A 20,026-nucleotide genomic window follows, 5' to 3' on the forward strand; every position below is an offset into this window, starting at 1 on the left:
TATTATTAATAATAATTATTATTATAATTATAACTATAACATTATTTTTCTAATATAAAAGTTTTTTTTTTAAAAATATTTATTAAAAATTATTATGCTGTTTAATTATCAATTTATTGACTCAGTTTTATTGATATATGTCAGTTAATCACTATATATTTTATACCTATGAACTGGTTTTACAATACTGACATAATAATACAGTAAAACTTGTACTAGAGTAAAACCAAACTTTCCTTCTTTTCTGTTATTTTTATTTACAATTTGATACAACATTATCGATGTAAATGCGATAATAATTATTATTATATTACATTGCGACTACGGCGTGCAAGTCATATTTTTCAATACGAGTGTTTATCAGTTGTAGACAAAACGTATTAGGCAACACAACTAAGTGAGAAATGTATTCCTGCATAGATGCAGTAGGCCAAGAAATAGAAATAATTGAAACAATAAAAGGTAAGCCTTTAGCAATTTTTAATGGAATGAAAATGGGACAGTTTGGGTATGTCTGAATGAAAAAAAGGATAGATGTACGGGTCGTATGAGAACTAAAAATTTAGAAATAATTAATTTTTCCGATCATTTATGTAAGCCTGATGTGGCCGCAAGTGAAGTAAATAAACAATTTGATAATGCAAGAAAAAGAGTGTGAGAAGAGTCGTCATATACATCATCTCAAATTTTTCGTCAAGAGATGTCCCCTTTATTCCAAAAAAGCTATGACCACGTTACGAATATTCCTACATACGCTTCCGCCAAAACAACTTTAAATAGGATTAAAAAAAGGACACTTGGTAATACATTAGATCCAAATTCGAAAGAAGAAATAATTATACCCGATATTTCACAATTTGGTAACAATTACCAATTTTTATTATTTAACGATGATATTGAAGAAAGAATTATTGTTTTTTCAAATAATGCTCAACGAGAAGCTTCATCTATATATAAAAAAAATTTTTTGGACAGGACTTTTAAAAGTTGTAGTAAACAATTCCTATAAATATATACAATACACGTAGATATTGGAAGCACATCGAGTAAAACAAATGTAATTCCAGTAATTTTTATTTTGCTTCCAAACAAAACGAAAATTATATATACTCGATTATTTAAACTTATAAAGAGCATATTCCAAATTTTAACCCTAATATAATTACAATTGATTTTGAAGCAGCAACTATTCAAGCGATTAAAGATGTTTTTCCTAATACTCAAATAAGTGGCTGTAATTATCATTTCAACCAATCTCTATGGCGAAAAGTTCAGAATATAAGACTAGTAGATGAGTATAGAGATAATGAAGAAATTCGTCTTAATATTAGAATGTGTTCTGCTTTAGCTCTTATTCCACTTTAAGATATTGACGAAGGTTGGCTAATAATTATGGAAGACAGTCCTAATAATGAAAAACTTAAATTATTTCATGACTATTTTATAGAACAGTGGCTCGAAAATGAAATAATGTCCAAAAATATATGGAATTGTTACCAAAAAAGACACAGGACAAATAATGTTGTTGAAGGTTGGAACAGCAGATTGAACAAACAAATTAATAGATCTAGACCAACTTTTTTAGCTTTGTATAAATGTCTTAAATTAGAAGCTGAGCATGGAGACTTATTGTTTAATCGACATTTTTTAAATTTAGAAGGAAAGAAAAGGAAAAAAAATGTTACATGGAAGTCGACATTAGAATTGACAAAACATTAAAATCATACGAGGAAGACAGAGACTTAAAAAATGTCTAAAAATTTGTTCGTTCATTCAAAAACTTGCTTAATAAACCATAAAAATCAACTGACATATCTCAATAAAATTGAGTCTATAAATCGATAATTAAATAGCATAATAATTTTTAATAAAAAAAAAACTTTTAAGCACGTTAGTAGATATTTTATTTTATTTATTGACAGTCCTAAGCCTGAAAAAGTGTGAAGGATAGTTGTATTTTATTGTATTATATTAGAAAAATAATGTTATATTTATAATAATTATAATAATTATTATTATTAATAATATTTTATATTATTATAAAATATTTAATGACCGCAAGTGCCACCAAAAAGGTATTGACCGCGACTTTACCAACCGCATCTGTGCCGGAATCCTTAAAATAGTCAAGTTTTATTTACTTTGGTTACACATATTCAATGTGACTCCCATCGGCCGCCCGACACACATCTATACGGTAATTAACAGCATATTTGATTCTGATTTTAAGCTCTTCCAAGCTTATAGGTAATGGTAGTACATACACTTTATCTTTTATGTAGCTCTATAAAAAAAATCACACACTGTGAGGTCAGGAGAACATGGTGGCCAGGGATGAATCGCCAAATCGTAATTTCCTTTATGCCCAATCCACCGCTTAGGGAGTTCACCGTTCAAATACCGGCGAACTTCTAACTTCCAGTGCGGCGGTGCTCCATCTTGTTGAAAAACAAACTCATCTCTATCCGCTTATAATTGTGGAAACAACCATGTTTGCAACATGTTTAGATATGTGTTACCCGTTACTGTGTTTTCTTAAAAAAAAAAAGATTGACCGTAAACTTTTTTCCTGGAAATTGCACAGAAAACATTGATTTTTGGTGAATCTCTTTGATGCTCAACAGTTGCGTGTGGTTGCTCTAAAGCCCAAATCCTGACATTATGGCGGTTGACTTTTCCACTTAGATGAAATGTGGCTTCGTCCGAAAAAACAATGCGTGAGACAAATTACTCATTTTCTTCTTATTTTTCGGATATGAAATTGCAAAAATCAATCCTTTTTTGTTTGTCATCCGGTAGGAGGGCTTGTAACAGTTGTATTCGGTATGCCTTCAATGTCAAATGACGTCGTAGAACACGCCAAACGGTCGAATGTGGGAGCTCTAGCTCTAGGCCTGCACGACGTGTAGACTTCTGTGGACTTCGAACGAAACTTTGTCGAACTCGCTCGATGTTTTCGTCAGAGGTACGAGGTCGACCTGAGCGTTTCTGTGCATACAGACAACCACTTTCTTGGAAAGTTTGGTGCCAACGTCGAATGCTTTGAGCAGTAGGAGCTTCAGTTCTATAATTTCTTCGAAAGTCACGTTGAACGGTTATCGCCGACTCGCACTTATTGAAACGTAGGACGCAAAATGCTTTCTGTCGCAGAGTCGCCATAACGAAACAAACTAACGATTCCTAGTTTACTAACCATTACGGTGCCAAATTTATCAACTAGATAACTTAAAATAAACTTAGTTATCTAATCTTTCCATTAATACATTGGTCATTAACCTGCGATTAACTATTGCCGAAATATATCAGTTCGTAATTGAATGAAGACTTTTGAAACACTGTGTATTTAAAATTGGCATTTTGCAAAAAGGTGTCAGTATTTATTTTAATAAATTTAAATAAATATGGTATACACGTACAATTATTAGCATATGTGTCAATACCAGGGCTTGCAAACGTTATAATAACGTTATGATTATAACCTTATACTTGAAAAAAACCGATTGAAATTTGTAAACGTATTTATAACGGAAAACGATAAACATAAATAATTTAATAACACAAAACAAAACATAACGATTAACAAAATATATGATATATCATCAAACAAAACATAGCAAAAAACATTATATATTGTATATCATAAAAAGAAATTATTAATTTCCAATTATTTAATAGTTATAAAGCATAAAATATACTAAACATTTTAACTCTGAATAACGTTAAACGCAAAAGTTAAACAACGTTTAAATTCTGAATAACAATAAACTAAAAATTTGTATAACGCTTTAATTGTAAATAACGAATAACTAAATATTTTTTTCAAATTCAAGCTCTGGTAAATACTGTATCTATGTTTATTTGTTTGTATATTTCATAATATACTCATCATTTAAACATGATAATTATATTAATATATTAACTAAATCAAAGACGTTGAATCATGTCTTTGTTAATGAAATTTTATTTTTATAATTTTATAAATTCATATGATAGGTATTAATTAAAATATGGAACAGACAGATAAGCTCAACTTAAGAGAGTGATACTTACAAAGTTACAACCACTTTCTATATACTACATAACTACTCAAAGGAAGTGGAGATTTATATTCAGGAGGCAAATCATATTTTTAGGCAGTAATGGTAACATCAATTGAAGCCCATCTATAGGTCATAGTATGGATAAATCACCACGGACACTAACCAAAATTTTTGAATTCAACAATGAATGAATCGACTACTTGAGCAGTGTTTTCCAAATTGTGTGTAACTTAAAATGTTGAGGATTACTTTGGTTCTTATGCAAGCATCACCATTATAATAATACAAAATTTAAAAGGTCCTGTACATATATCACTATAAAAAAAATAATAATTTAAAGTTCAGACTTAAGTACATATTAGGGTATTTCAAATTTATTTTTATGTTTAACATATTCAACAACTGATCCTCCAACTTCAACTATCAACTTTTCCATTTACTATGTAATAATTTATTTGATAATTAAACACCACATTAGATATTAAGTTAATACATAATTAACAGTAATATATATAGTCATAAAGATTAATGCTGATATTCGAGACTATACTCTGTAAAGAAAGGCAACACATCAAATTGGTTTTTTTATGAATTACCACTCAACACCCTATAATCAAGACCAGAATCACTTTGGCTGTCTCATGATTATATACAGGAGAATAAATTTGTATCGGACCACAATGTATTCTCTAGCTGTTCAAAGTATAAGTTGATTTAAGGTGACTTTAAATTCTGTGGAATTATTTATTATTATATAAGATTTCAGATAGGTAGGAATATAAAATATAAAATAGTTCTTTGCAGAGTAGGAAAAAATACATAAAAAGATGTTAATTAATAAGTGAAGGTTAAAGTCGTAGATATATTATTCAGAAATAAACTTTGTAATATTATATATTTATGTAAAATAAAATTGATATCATAAAGATGTTATAAATATTATAAATTAATGTCCGCAAAATTATAATTTATTCATTTTGATTTAGGAATATTTTGTTTTTAACAATTAATATGAGAGTTTTACATTAAATCATGTTAAAATTCATTTGACGACAAAAATTAAATTCATGATTTTAATTTCATAGAAATGATATTAAATAATAAGAAAAAATACTATAAATATTCCCTAAGTAGAAAATTATAAAATATTAATATTAATTATGTAGAAAAAATGTACCTAATCTTATATTGATAAGATATCGTTTTTATCTTAAAATACATTAAGACATTTATCATTTAGTATAATTACACAACATAAATAATAAATATTAGGTATATGATGTATCTCTTCTAGAACTATAAATGTATAATAATTATAAGAGTAATAAATTAAACAAATAACTCATGTAAGTTATAATATATATAATATTAGGTTAGTAAAGGAAGAGCTATAATATTGTAGCTATATTATATGTATGCATTATGTATACATAATAATTGTATGATCTTTACTCAACACTTACCCTAAATCCTAAGTCAGTATTTAATTTAAAAAAAAAAATTCCGTTTTAAAACAGTTATTATCTATTAGCAGTGACATATTGTATATACAACTTCTTTTTTCCCATTCATTACATTATCGAAATATTCTTTATTATAAGTACTAAATATGTATATCAGAGCAGAATATAAAAAAACAATTTAAGTTGAATTTTTTCAGATTTTAAATTAGTACAGCGGTTTCCAAACTTTTTTTTCCGCGGTACCCTTTTAGGTGCCCTGATGTGTATATAACATGAAAGATAGAACAAAAAAAGGTACTCATTGAGAACCAATTTTATTAATTTTATTAAACCTAATACAATCTAAGCATTCTAAGCTACACAGCTAATTTAATTATAAATTAATGCATTTTTAAACTTAAAAAAAAGATAAATAAATAAAAATTATTGTTATTATGATTATAATTATTACATAAAAATATTACAAATGAAAAATATTTACAATTTAATTTTAATTAATTTGATGTATGTGGCTGCTTATTTTGGCACGGTTTTGCAATGTCAGGTTTTATTTTTGATAATTGGAGTCAGAGGTCAGGTTCAACGTTGAGGAGGTAGCGGTATTTGGTTTTAGTTACAACGTATGACGAAAATCCTGACTCGCATAAGTAAGTAGTGGCAAAGGGTAAAAATAGTGTTTTCGCTTTCTCGCTTAAACCTTCATAACTTTTGTCTTTCAAACTTAACCAAAATTCGGCATACGAATTGCTGTTGAAGGAAGATTTTAATGTTAAGTCAGAAGTTAAATCGATCAAACTTTCTTAATCACTTGAAGATAAACTTGAAGGTTTCATACAAACTGAGAATGGATTCAGTACCCATTCATGGTTTTTCAACAATACTTCCCGATCTGCAGGGAAATATTGCTCAAAAGAATTTTTTAGCTGCTTGAGGTGCTCAATAATCTCGTTGACAATAATAGTAGAAGCCTGCTCATCATTTTCTTCCAAAAAGGCTTGCATTATTGGAAAACACTCAAATTTGCCTTTAGTAGTACACTTTGCCCAATAATCAATTTTCCTTTCGAATGCACTTACTTTGTGGCTGGCATCAAAAATTGTCATAGTCCTTCCTTGTAAGGAAAGGCTGAGCTCGTTCATTTTGCTAAAAATATCAGCCAAGTATGTAAATTGACAAAGCCTGTTACATCATTCATGATTTCACCCGATGTAACGTTGCGGTCCATTAAAAATGAAAGAATTTCTATTCGTAATTCCATTAACCGCGTAAGAGCCTTGCCGCGTGACAGCCACCTGACTTCTATATGGAAAAGTAATGTACTATGAACAGTGGCGTAGCCAGGGGGGTGGTTTTGGGTGTTAAATCCCCCCCCTCGGCCGTATTTATATCAAAAATATAATGTTTATAATATAGGAATACAATCATTTGGTCGTGGTAAAATGTATTCTGTTATGCCGTATTCACACACTACCACGGTTTAAGATAAACTTTATCTTAAATAGTGCACACAGTGTCGTATTATTGCACTCGTACAGATAATATTTACACTACACCATCATATTATGTAATTTACGTTACCGATTGCACTGGTGATAATAGTCCTTATCATTCAATTATTTCATTATTTTACCACGGTTGTAGATTTATCTACAACAAAGTATTTTACTAGTTCTCCGGTCTAGTTGTCATCAATATGAATATTATCATTTATCATTATAAAATTAAAATACATGGACACGTGTTTGGGTGTTTCTCTAGTTTTTATAATAATTTTAAATCATTTTTTATATTTTCAATTTTGTTAATTGTTGTGAATTGTTATGGATTCATCAGAAAAAAGAAAAAATACAATTGTATCCTATTTCCAGAAAAAAAGTAAATCTAAACCTTTAGCGGAAAACAATGAGGTAATTTTATTTGAGTTATATTATACTGGTTAAGACTTTATATCTAAATGGATTAGTGCTTAAATTGAATGCTAATAGGCAGAGCCCAAATTTATATGCATTTGCTAATTTTTTCTGGCTGATAATTTTGCACAAAATGAGCATGATGTGTTTTATTATACAAAATATACACAAATTTTATAAAAAAAAGCTAATGCTATATATTTTTAATAGAGCTATGAATTATTGCCTATAAACTATTGCTTTTTAAATTATATTAGACGCTTACTGTAGTACCAGCTTTAGAGCATGATATTTCATCAGATAACCTAAATTCAAGAAATGTAAATATAAAAAACACTGAGAATGTTTGTTTGAACAAGTTTTATATTGGGTTATTTAATCGATTTACAACTAAGCAGGTTAGAAAAATATTATTTACAATTGACAGTTTTTGTTTAATAAGAAAAACAATAAAAGAAATATATGATGGAATAAAAATAAAAATAATAAATAGTTAAATAATTAAAAGTAAGTAGTAAATTAATTAAAATTTAATTAATTTACTATTTATTTATTTATTTTTAGAAGAATAAGACTTCTTGTATATGCAACTATCTATATAAATCTATTAAGCAATAAGTATCATTTTATTAAAATAAAATTATAATTTGTGCAGATTAATTCAGAACAAATATATTAAATTTTAACGAACACTTGGTATCCAGAACCATCATACCAGTTAATTGCAACTGGAAAAAAAAATCTAAAATTTCAATATAAATGGCTTGATCGATGGAAGTAATTGGCATATTCTAAATCTCAAAATGGTGTTTACTGTAAATATTGCATTTCATTTAGTCCTGGAGAAGTTTGTTATCAAAAACTTGGAAAGTTTGTGCTTACTAAATTTGGCGATTGGCCCCACGCGGTTGATAAATTTAATGAATATCAAAAAAATAAATATCATTTAACTGCTCTTTCAAAAGTTGATGGATTTTTATCGGTGTTTAATAAAAAACAAAATAATATTGCCTTTCAATTAGATAACAACCTAAAATTTGAAATTGAACAAAATAGGCAAATATAACGTCCAATTATTGAGACTATTATATTATGTGGGCGTCAAGGATTGGCATTACGAGGTCACATAGTTTTAATCAACAATTGAATGAAAGATTTTTAGCACACAAATCAATTTTGAGTAATTTTCTTTGTTTGATATAAGATAAAGAAAATAGTGATGAATGTTTCAAAGTACTTTTGAAAGTTTATGAAGACTTCCAGTGTCATCACACAAAATTTTAAAAGTCTGGATTTCAGAGGCCGTGACTTGATGAAGTTGATTATTTTTATAGCATCATCCAAAACGTTTTTCAAAGAAAAAGGCATGGTTTTCATTGCCAGAGCATGTCTGTGCAGTATGCAATGACTACTGCAAGTTTCTTTCGATTTTTCCTTTAATTTAGCAACCGCTCCAGCTGTTGCTCCTACCATGGCCTACACACCATCAGCACACACATCAATGCAATTGGTCCATGGAATCTTATTTTCGGTGAAAAAACCATCCAATAATCCGAAAATTTAGACCCCTGTCGTATTTGACAAAAGTGGTCGACAAAATAAAAGGTCCTCTTCAAAAGAATACATATTTTCGTAACGAACAAACACCAACAAAATAGCTAGACCTGCCACATCAGTTGATTCGTCCATTTGTAGAGCAAATTTTTTGTATTTAATAATTGAAACAAGTGTTTTTTCCACATTTGTAACTAAATCTGCTATTCGTCGCGCAACAGTTTTGTTTGAAAAAGGAATTGTTAACAACTATTTGCCAGATTATTCGTCAAGCATAAAAGTTGCAATATCAATAAGACATAGTTTTATAAGCGTTTCAGAAATAGGGCACCGCGGTGCACAGTTCGGGAACCGCTGAATTAGTACATCTCATTATAAAACAACTATTTTATTTTAAATACAATGGCCACAGTTGTTGAAGTTTAACCACAGATTAAATAAAACTTAATCTGTGGTTTAACTATTTAAATGAAAAAATAAAAATTAACGATTATTTTTTTTATTTTTAACATCATAATAATATTTTTACTGAAACAAAAATAAAGACCAGAGCATTAGGGTACTAATTAACCTATTTACACCACTATTCAATGTTAAAATTTACATTTCAAAAATTAGATTAAATTTTAATCATTAAAATATGTAATATACACGAGTTGATCTGCCAATCATGCTAAATTCAATTTAATCTTAATATAAAATGTGTTTATTTTATTCAAATCCTGATTTTTGAAATTTTGAAATAAACTTAAATACCATATTTAAAATAGAATCTGATTGTTATTTATGATTTACTCTAAAATAATTTGATTTTCATACAGAAAAATATTTCATAAATAGTAGGTAGTTGGAAACATTGAACTTATACAAGTAAATTTAAAAATTTTAATAAATACATTATTTAAGGAAATTAATGTGTGTTAACAATTAGCATCCTTGGTGAACCACCTAATATACATAAATACGTTATTTTTTATCCACAAAATCCACAAAGCACTAACTAATTCATTATGATCATTATAATGATAAAATTAACGTTATTAGAAAATATTTTCCACCAACCTTTTTAGTTTTCTTAGTGTGTCTTTCCATTTCAGTACCTAAATTAAATAACAGTCAAAGTTTAAAAATCTTTGTACGTGTATTGTAGTTTATCAGTTAAAGGATAAGCTGAACACGAAAAAGCAACAGTAATAGAGTTTTTCAATTAAAGTTCACACTTTGTACACTACCACTGAACATGAAAATCAGAATGAACACTAATAAAAATGTATACAGGCAGCATAGGATGAAAACTTGAAACAGTCTTCGCAGGTCTGCAGTAGGGCCAGTTCATTTCACAGTGTAACCATTTATACTTAAAAAATGATTATGGGATATCTTTATACTAATGAAAATCATAGACGTATTTAAGGAAAATTACATTAGTTCATCAGAATAAAAAATATTTTACAATAGAAATGAAAACATTTATAATTAGTCATAGGTGTGTCCAGACTTCAATGGCAAATTTTAAAATTTTAGTTTTTACATACCTATTATATTTATACTTCATTTATACCTGCCTATATGTATGACTCTTTTCTCATAGTAATTAGTATTACAATATAAACACTTGTAATTTTTTGGTAATCGGAAAAAAAAGTCCCGAAAAAAAAATATTATTCTTGTAGGTACTTTAACAGTTCTATAGAAAGTTGTGCTTTGTATTTTAATGTGTAAGTATAATCTAACATAATCTGTAAGAACACCTTAAGTTTACATTTACTAGATTAAGTTAAGTAAGTTGTGAAAATCCAAACTTTTACTACAGTATAATTCAATATATTTTTTTCATATATTTGTAATTACAGTACTCCCTCGTTAACACGAACTCGGTTTACACAAATTATTGGATAACGCGAACAGGTTTTTCGATCCCGAGAAAGATCTCTATATGTATCAAAAACAATTTATACATAGAAATTATTACAAATAATAATACAAAATATAATAATTAACAGTCTTAACAAAATCATCACATAATTTAATAGGACAATTCAGACTTGATAGTTACAATGGAATATTAGTAATTGTATTTTTATAAAAAGTTACAATATAATAATACAAAATATTTTAAAAGTTCTGTTTGTTTGTGTTTGTGCTTATAATTATTAAAGTATTGAAACATTTTCAATAAAACAATTTTTTTAAATAATTGTATGATACTCGTACTTCTACTCCTTAAAACACGCTCTGCTTTAACCTCTACAATCCTTTTAATTTAATTGAATAATAAAATATTCATATTTTATTCGTATAAATATATTATATATTATATTTATCGTATCACCGAACTTAATATTAATTTAAGTTATTTGAATAATATGAAATATTAGTAGACCTAAATTATCTAAATTAGGTATAAATATTTTTATTGCGAAGGTTTCAAGTAGAACTAAAAATAACAAATTATTACAACAAATAACAATCAATTTTTAAAAAGATCATTAGAAACAATCAGTGAAAAAAAAATCCAGACGAGCTATATAAAATATAAATATTTCAAAATTGCAAATTAACAATGTACCTACAAACCACATAAAACTTAAAAAAAGGGAAATGTCTGTTTCCTGGCAGCACGTTTAATTTCTCAAAATGACGGACCGTTTTTGGTCAAGCCTTAAGATACCATTCTGTTTATTCTGTGGTTGTACTTTATACTTAGTTTAGATAATAATTTTCGAAAATATTGCGGCATGATTGATGGATTAGCTTTCCTACCACAAGATAAAGTACTGGACGGAATGACATGTCTAAAAGAAATAATGCCTCCAGATGCAGAAGACCTTTTAACTTATTTTGATTCTTATTATGTAAATGGGACTTTTTTTTCCTAATGTGGGACTTTTTTTTCCGCGATTCAATTTTTTATGTAAATATATAAATATCTAAAATTTAGAAAATCCTTGTTACTTACTATAAAATATATCAATTGTCAAGTTAAAGGAATTTTAGAACAAAAAGCAAATCATTTATGTTATTTGAGACTGAAATAAAGCATTTACCCATTAAAATTGAATAGATGTGAAAATATACAATTTAATTATCATTAATAAAAATGATTTAAATTAGAAAAATTTTTGTGTTATTACAAATAGATTATTAATGAAGAAGTGTAAAAATAATAAATAACACAATACATTAAATTATAAAGTTATATTTACAATTCCATATGCCTATCTACTTGGTTTTCATATTGTACACAGATTCCTGTTCAATACTTATGGCTAATAATGTTTACAAATGGTCTTGCATTGAGCTGTTAAGTCTTGATTTGATGAAACTCAACTTAAAAAAATGTTTCACATGAACAACTTAAAACTGATACAGTTACTAATTCTTTTACAATGTAAAATATATTTTTAAATATGGTATCTCTTCCAGAATCAGCTAACCACTTTATCCAATCTTCACATCATTGCTTAATATTTTAATATAAACGACTGATGGTAAAATCATTCAATAAGTAGTTAGAGAGGCAGCTGCCCACCCTATAGACATGCCTATGTAATTAGTCCTCCAAACAAATTTAATTAGCCTATGTCAATAAACTTGAAATAGACTAGGCTAACCAAAATAATTTGTACCTTTTCACTTTTATTATTTTGTAAAACCTTTATATAAATAAAGGTATTATATTAATGTATGTTTTATTATAATTATTTTTAAGCTTATAGGGTAGTACAAAAAAATAAACATAATTTTTTTAGTAACTTAATTAATTTTTTTGTGAAAATAACAATTACAAAAAAAAAATATATACAAATGTTTCATTCATGAAAAATCAAAATCAAAACAACATAAATACAAATAATTATAAAAATTAAAACATAATAAACATAATATTAAAAAAAAAGTCTAAAGGTGAGAAGGAATATCCAACTTTTGATGTTTCCTTCTTGTTAGAGTCAATTGCTTGATTTCATTTGAATACCGCACGCCTTGAGGTTTTTTTTCCTCAATTGTACATACTGTTTAATAATCATGCTCAGATTATGAGGTAATTGTGCTTCAACAACTCGATTAAATAATTCTACTGAAATAACATCTATTTCATTTGCACAACTTTTCTTATGTACTTCTTGACTCAATGCTTCTCAATTAATCAATCTGTAATCACACTTTGGTAATTTTTTATTTGTATATTTTCTTTTTTCTTTCGTAATTAAAATATAAATAAAAATGCTCAACTCTCTGACAGAAAAGGCCCGATACTCTCTAGTTTCGTCTTTCATAAACTTCCTATAATATCTAAACGTATTATTACTGTAGATTCAAATGTTTTATTTGAGGTTTACATATTATGTATGGGGTAAGCTATTTGATTTCACCTATATTTTCAAGCTTCTATAGTTTATGTAATTGTTTATCGTATTGTTTCATTTGTTTCTGTTTAACATTTTCAATACATTTTCAGTTTTATAATTTTATTATAGGCGATACTAGATTTTATTATTAAGTAGTTGTTCAAAAAATGTTCTACGAAAAATTTATTATAATTTTTTTCGCTTCAATTTTTTAATTCTCTTTAATATTGTAGCTATCAACACAAGAAACAAATATTGGTTTTGCACATACGCTTAACGCAAAGTTGCCATGTTTTGCATAGGCGACAAATAAAAAAAATTATAGGTACATAGTGCGCTGATATCTTCTTTATGAGTTGTTTTCGTTGTACACAAATACAAAAGTGCAATATAGTAAATTCGTGCTCACTAAAATCTAAATTTTGTTTTGATTTCAATTTGAGGGCAAATAAATTACATGTTGCTTACATCTTTTGTTTGCAAGATGTGTGTGTGTAAAAAAAAGTTTTGATGTCTTCACGAGATATGTCTAAAAGATGGCGCCACAATGATCGAAATCTATTTATATATTAAACATAATCTTAATTTCTTAACTTTAAATTGTCTTTCCTTTTTTGCTCAGTCTGCAAACGAATATGTAAATATGTTATAGTATCAAAGAAATTCTTGTATAGTTAACAATATTAAAAAGCTCGGTGTCGAATTAAATACAGACAAGTATATTATATGTTATCTGATATACATATCGAACGATGATAACTGATTTTTGGATTTAACATCTAATTAATATTACTTAGTAGTAATTATAACTTGCAATTTTATGAAGGTTTACTTACAAATTGTCGATAACATATATATTTTTGTCGGTTCCTACGTTCCACATTATAAATAAATAACGTAGTAATAGGTATAGTGTTATTATTGAGGGTTCTTAAGTTGCAAAGACTTTAAATACGAGTATCGATGATAGAATATTAAAAAAAAAAAAAAAACTAAAAGTTACCATACGTTTAGGCGTAATTGAAAATTAATTTCGGGAGTCTTGAAACTTTAAAAAAAAAACAATGAAAATTATTGCTACATTTACACAATACAGGAAAGTGGCGAATATTAAAACATAAAGATTGTGGATTTTTGTAAAGAAAAACAGTTTTTGAACAATCAGAGATAATAAAAATATGTTATGTAATAATATCATGGTAAATATATTTATTTTTTTTTAAGGTATATACTATATATATATATATATTTAAGGTACCCATACTCGAAATACGACGATAGATAAATATCATCAGACTATACATAGTTATTTATTGTATTAAATAAATCGTAGAGTGCCGATTTGGAGGAACTATAGGTTTTCAAAATAATTTTTAATTCCGCTCTACATTTATATTTTTTTACTCACTCTAATGCCATCGAATCCGCACCACCGTTGTAAAAACTGGCTACGATTATTACATACTATCTAAACATCTACATATGGCGTATGCGTTACTGCAGTCGACTGCAACATAATATTATGTTAATATTGAATTAGACGATCCGCGTGAAATTACCAATTTCATAAACCTATATACCTGCCTACATGTAAATAAAATACCTACCTATAAGTCATATTATACTGTGTAGAGTATAGGTGATCTGTCTATTATCGATGTTTATGCATGGAAATGTATATTATATCTAAATTGTAAATCATTTGAGTGCGCAGTCTCGCGTACCACTCCGTTCGACAGATCGCCGATTGCGTTAATGAATTGATATATTATGCCATATGTATAAATTATTGTGTATATCCCATAGGTATAACGACTTTATTATATAATGGTGTCCTTTAATTGCGCGTCGTCGAGACACTGTCAAACACTCAAACCTACACATGCGTGATGCATATAATATGTGCAATTATATATACGTTATACATATTAGTATATTACTTCATATGCTATTATAGTGCTCACATATACGCGTTTGTAATTTATAATAAAATTTCATTTCGATTTGTTATTATTATCACACAGGTACGTATTAAATAAGTATATAATATGACAGTGCGCTGTGACGTAAAAAGTAACAGGCTACACTAGCCATACTCTATAACTATGTTTGTTGTTTATATTTTGTAGATAGGTATACCGCCAAAATATACGTATTATTGCGAAAATCAATAATATATACGAATTGGCAAATACGCGTTGTTGTTGATATTTTTGTAGACTAGCTTTTGTAACAAAAATAAACGAAAAATAAAAACTCATCAAGATAATATAGTAGGTATATATTCGTAGGTATGGGTAAATCGTATAATATGATTAATATGAAGAAAAACAAGATATGATTTTAAAAATGTCTGTAAAACTGCATTCGAATAGATATACCTGAGCCGGTTTTCAAAGTTTAAAAAACAACGTTTTCGGAAAAAATTATTATTTTTACTACTTTTCTATCAATATTATTTTTTTTTAAGGTTTTACACTTTTGAATTTTTCATTTCATTTTTCTAAGCAGGATATTATTCCAAGTATTTTGATCTTCAAGAATCAAATTTAGGACATGTAATTTATTAGATGTTAGCGTAACACATACCAATACATCGTCAAAACTTTTCTTACTATTATGATGTATAACTCATAACTCATAAGCTATCTGATCAAATTTCAATTTTTTTAAACAAAGAACTATATAGAAATAATCCAAAAGATATTATACTTTTGTAATATCGGGAATAATTAAAAATGCACGATATCGTTAAAAAAAAAAAAAAAACGTTAATATATATCGTGAAAAATGTAAAAATTATTACGTGAAAAAGTAAAAACCGTATAAATATAGGCATAGGTATTATCTAATATAATACGTTAATATTTTTGAAATAACCAGTGTCTTACGATAAAATTACGGATCGCCTGGTACAACAACTGTTTTTTTTTTTTTTGTTTTGTTTTTTAACTGGAACCATTAAAAATAAAATATTATTCTTATTCTCACGACCTGATACACGTCATCTCGACGATGATCATCGTGGCCAGTAACCGCTCGCATTACCGTGTTTCAGACGTAGTCTCTGTACTCTCCCACTCCAACCCACACCCACAGCCGACCAACGAATACAAGTCGTGATTACGATATTTTATTGTTATTGTCTTCGTGTATTTCGTGTACCTGCCGCAAGCTCGATAGTATCCGCCGGAATACACGAAACAGGGATTACCAACGCGGCGATACGGACGAGGAACAGGAAGAGGAGGTGGCAGCGGCGGGACACAATGGGCCGTGACGGTACGATTGTATTGGCTGTGGCGGGGGCGGCGGCGACAACAATACACAACGACGGCCTCTCTGCGCGCGGCTATTGTCGTGCGCCGCAGACGGTCTCCTCGAGGCGGACCGCCGAAAACCAGCGCGCGCGCGCGACCGACTACCACCGACCATCTCTTTTGGCCAATGGATTTTCGCGCACGTGTAAGCCCCGCGTCTCCGGCGCCGGCGGGGGGGGGATCTCTTTTTTATTATTGTTATCCGCCGTCGTTTTGATAAAACGCCCGCACAATCGTCGCCACCCCGCGGGGGCGTCCGATTACCCGGATGAATTGAAAATACTGTATCGTAGCCGGGTCGGCGTGCACGGGACTGACGTACCGAATTGCAACGTCACGTCGTGTTAAAATATAATCGTTGTAGGTATCCAATGTTGTATAATAATACAACGTTGCGCGCGTGTATACCTAGGTATACCTATAGGATTACGCGAGTATTCGGCGGAAAATCGGTAAATATAGATTCTGCGTGTGATTGCGATATATACCGAGAGGCAGTAACCGGACAGTAATTGGGAGGTTATGTCAGAGGATTTCGATTCGTTAGTTTTAATTTTTTGTCTTTCGTTTTGATAGAATTGAGAGTTGGTCAAAATGACTTTGGACTTTGGAGTCGAAACGATACTGTTTCTGTAGGATTCGCGTTATTGGCTATTTGATACCAGTACATCAACGACAAGACAGCCAAGAGGTATAACAATTGAATTATGGCAATATGCCATCGTTGTGTGGGACATCTGCGAAGTATAAAGGAGTGCAAGAGAGTATTGTAGAATGTAACTGTGTAAGAATACTTCATTGCAGAACTTCAGCGTTTAAGGACGAACAATAGATTTGAAATAAGACATTGATTCAAATGGCTCTAATAATCTATATAATGTAACATAACGGTATTATACTTTAGGTAATGAATAATGATTAATGATATTAATTTTATGGAAGTAATAAGTAAGTATATCTATACATAATATTTTGATATAGCCGGAAGAATAATAACTGCTGCAAGGTGATTCCGAGAACGGATGATCTAATAAGTAGGTAGTAATTATTTATAGAATGATGAAATTTGGCTTTTTGATTCTGACATATTTAGGAGTTCATAAACCTTATAATCTCTATCATAACGAATTAACAGGTAGGTTAATATATACGCGAATTAAAAAAAAAAAAAAAGAAATAGCTTGTCAGGCGATTTGTCTGCAGCTTGACATTATAAAAAGCACCGCTACCGCGGTGTGTGACGTGTTAATTATTTTATTTTAAGTAATACGAATGTTTTTACTTATCCCGTCAAAACGATTTTGATCGCATTCGTATAACGTACTAATATATTTTATTATAAAAGTCGTGCATAAAAAATTCTTATGTATAATATTATACGACATGACAATATGATTGTTGTACGTCATAGTATTTACGATGAGCTGTCGGTACAACTCGATCGTGCATTTTTTACTTTTTTGCCCGAAAAAACATTACGTAATTGTGCAAAACAAATATTTTGTATTGTTGGATTTAAAGAAACTATCAATTGTCTATAAAATTGTCTTCAATAGTTTGCTGTTTACTAACATTACTAAAACTCAATATTTAATAAATACCTGCAAGTTTATAAACATTTTAATACAATTCTGTTTAAAATAATAACATTCGTCTACAAAAATAAAGAAATAAGATATCATTCATAATAATATAATACGCGTATAATCGGAAATATTGATTGCGTGTCAAACAAAAAACAATATATTATTATAACATTTATTAAGTATATATAGAATTTTAAAAATGAGACTGCCACCATTAATAATATCACGTTTCGATATGTGACTATATAATATATGTATCATGTTAACGTAAAATTTTAGATAAATATCACTAAAATCTGATACAATCAAATATTATCTGATGTAAATACGTTTGAAAACATTGTCACAAACATTTACCCAGGCCCTATTATATGTAAAATTTCGGACTGCACACTTATTTTTACTACTTTAAACGGAAATTTAATTCTCGCTACTGTCTTGAAAAAATAAATGTATTAAGAATTCAAATATGTATGTATATAAATTATATAATGATTTAATACAACAACAAAATACTTATTACTAGTAAAAATGTTTGAAAATTAATAGAAAGAAATTATAATTCAGTAAAATTTAAGTTTAAAAAATTCAGGAAAATATACTCATATTTTCTAGTAGCTGGCATATTATTTAATTTTTATTTTATAGACCGCAGTTTACATACGTTCAAATCATAGTGCACACTTGTATATTCATGGTACACATTGTATGTCGTAATGTACATAAAAGTAGGGCCTGCATTTACCTATATTATTTACAGACCCGTAGCGATTGATGTACCTGAAGGTACAACTGTACAAAGTTCTTTAAATTACTATATTAAAGGTGAATTACAATTTACTATAATAATTTAAGTTAACAATGAAAAACAAAATCAATTTCGTGCGCAATTAATTATTTTATTAGGCATATATTGATTAGATACTATTACCATAGGTGTGCGTACGGGTAGGACTGATTAGACTTAAACTCCATCAGTACCTTTTTTTTATGAGTGGGTGGGTAGTTGGTACTTAAAAAATAACAAAGCGTTATAGCCATAGAAAATTGATAATAAAATCAAATCAAAATCATAGATATTTACAGAATAAAAGATATACTGGTTGCTCATAGGCATATATTTCTTCTTGTGAAACCGCGGCGGGGGGGAAGGTGGGTGGTCAGATTGAATTTAGCCATATCTAACTCAGAAGTCTGCGCACGCCTATGGACTACTTATAATTGTTAGAATGTTTACTTATTATGTAAATTTCAATTGGTTTACTTCGATGACTATTAATAAGTATAAAGTATGATACAATTTAAACAAAATGCATAAAGTAATATTAATTTTGGTTTACAAGAAGTTTCATCGCTAGATGGATTCTTCGTTCAAGTCATCAGTCCCCTTTATTTATTTATTTTTATTTTTTTCTTTTATACTATTTCTACTTGTACTGCAGCACTTATACTTATTGTAAAATAATATGCTTACATTGTTTTATAATAAAAATAAAATTAAAAAAAAATTTGATTTAATGATGAGAGGGTAATGGGGGAACAGGAGGAAGAAGAGGCTGCCGGCTAAAGTTTTTTTTAAAAAATTGTTAAAACGAAATATATTTGCAACTAGTAAAACTTAATTTGTAATTATTTTTTTACATTTCAAAATCGATCGGATTAAGTGAAGAAATCAAAAAAATTGTATAAATTACAAAAAAGAATTTACAATATTATTAGCAAACTCGATTGTTATATCACTGAAATACCATAATGTATGTAATATAGACATATAGTCATAGACCATAGTAAAACATGTGGTCAT

General features: G+C 28.5%; 2 pseudogenes; one reads left to right on the forward strand and one right to left on the reverse strand.

Annotated features, from left to right (window-relative positions):
* Nucleotides 1–5,997: 5,997 nt before the first annotated feature.
* LOC112597069 lies at nucleotides 5,998–6,504 on the reverse strand (annotated as a pseudogene).
* Nucleotides 6,505–11,705: 5,201 nt separating this feature from the next.
* The window catches only part of LOC112597028, a 108,873-nt pseudogene continuing 100,552 nt past the window's right edge, over nucleotides 11,706–20,026 (forward strand).

This window comes from Melanaphis sacchari, unplaced genomic scaffold, assembly GCF_002803265.2.
Source record: "Melanaphis sacchari strain LSU unplaced genomic scaffold, SCAv2.0 Contig36_pilon_pilon, whole genome shotgun sequence".
Lineage (NCBI taxonomy): Eukaryota > Metazoa > Arthropoda > Insecta > Hemiptera > Aphididae > Melanaphis > Melanaphis sacchari.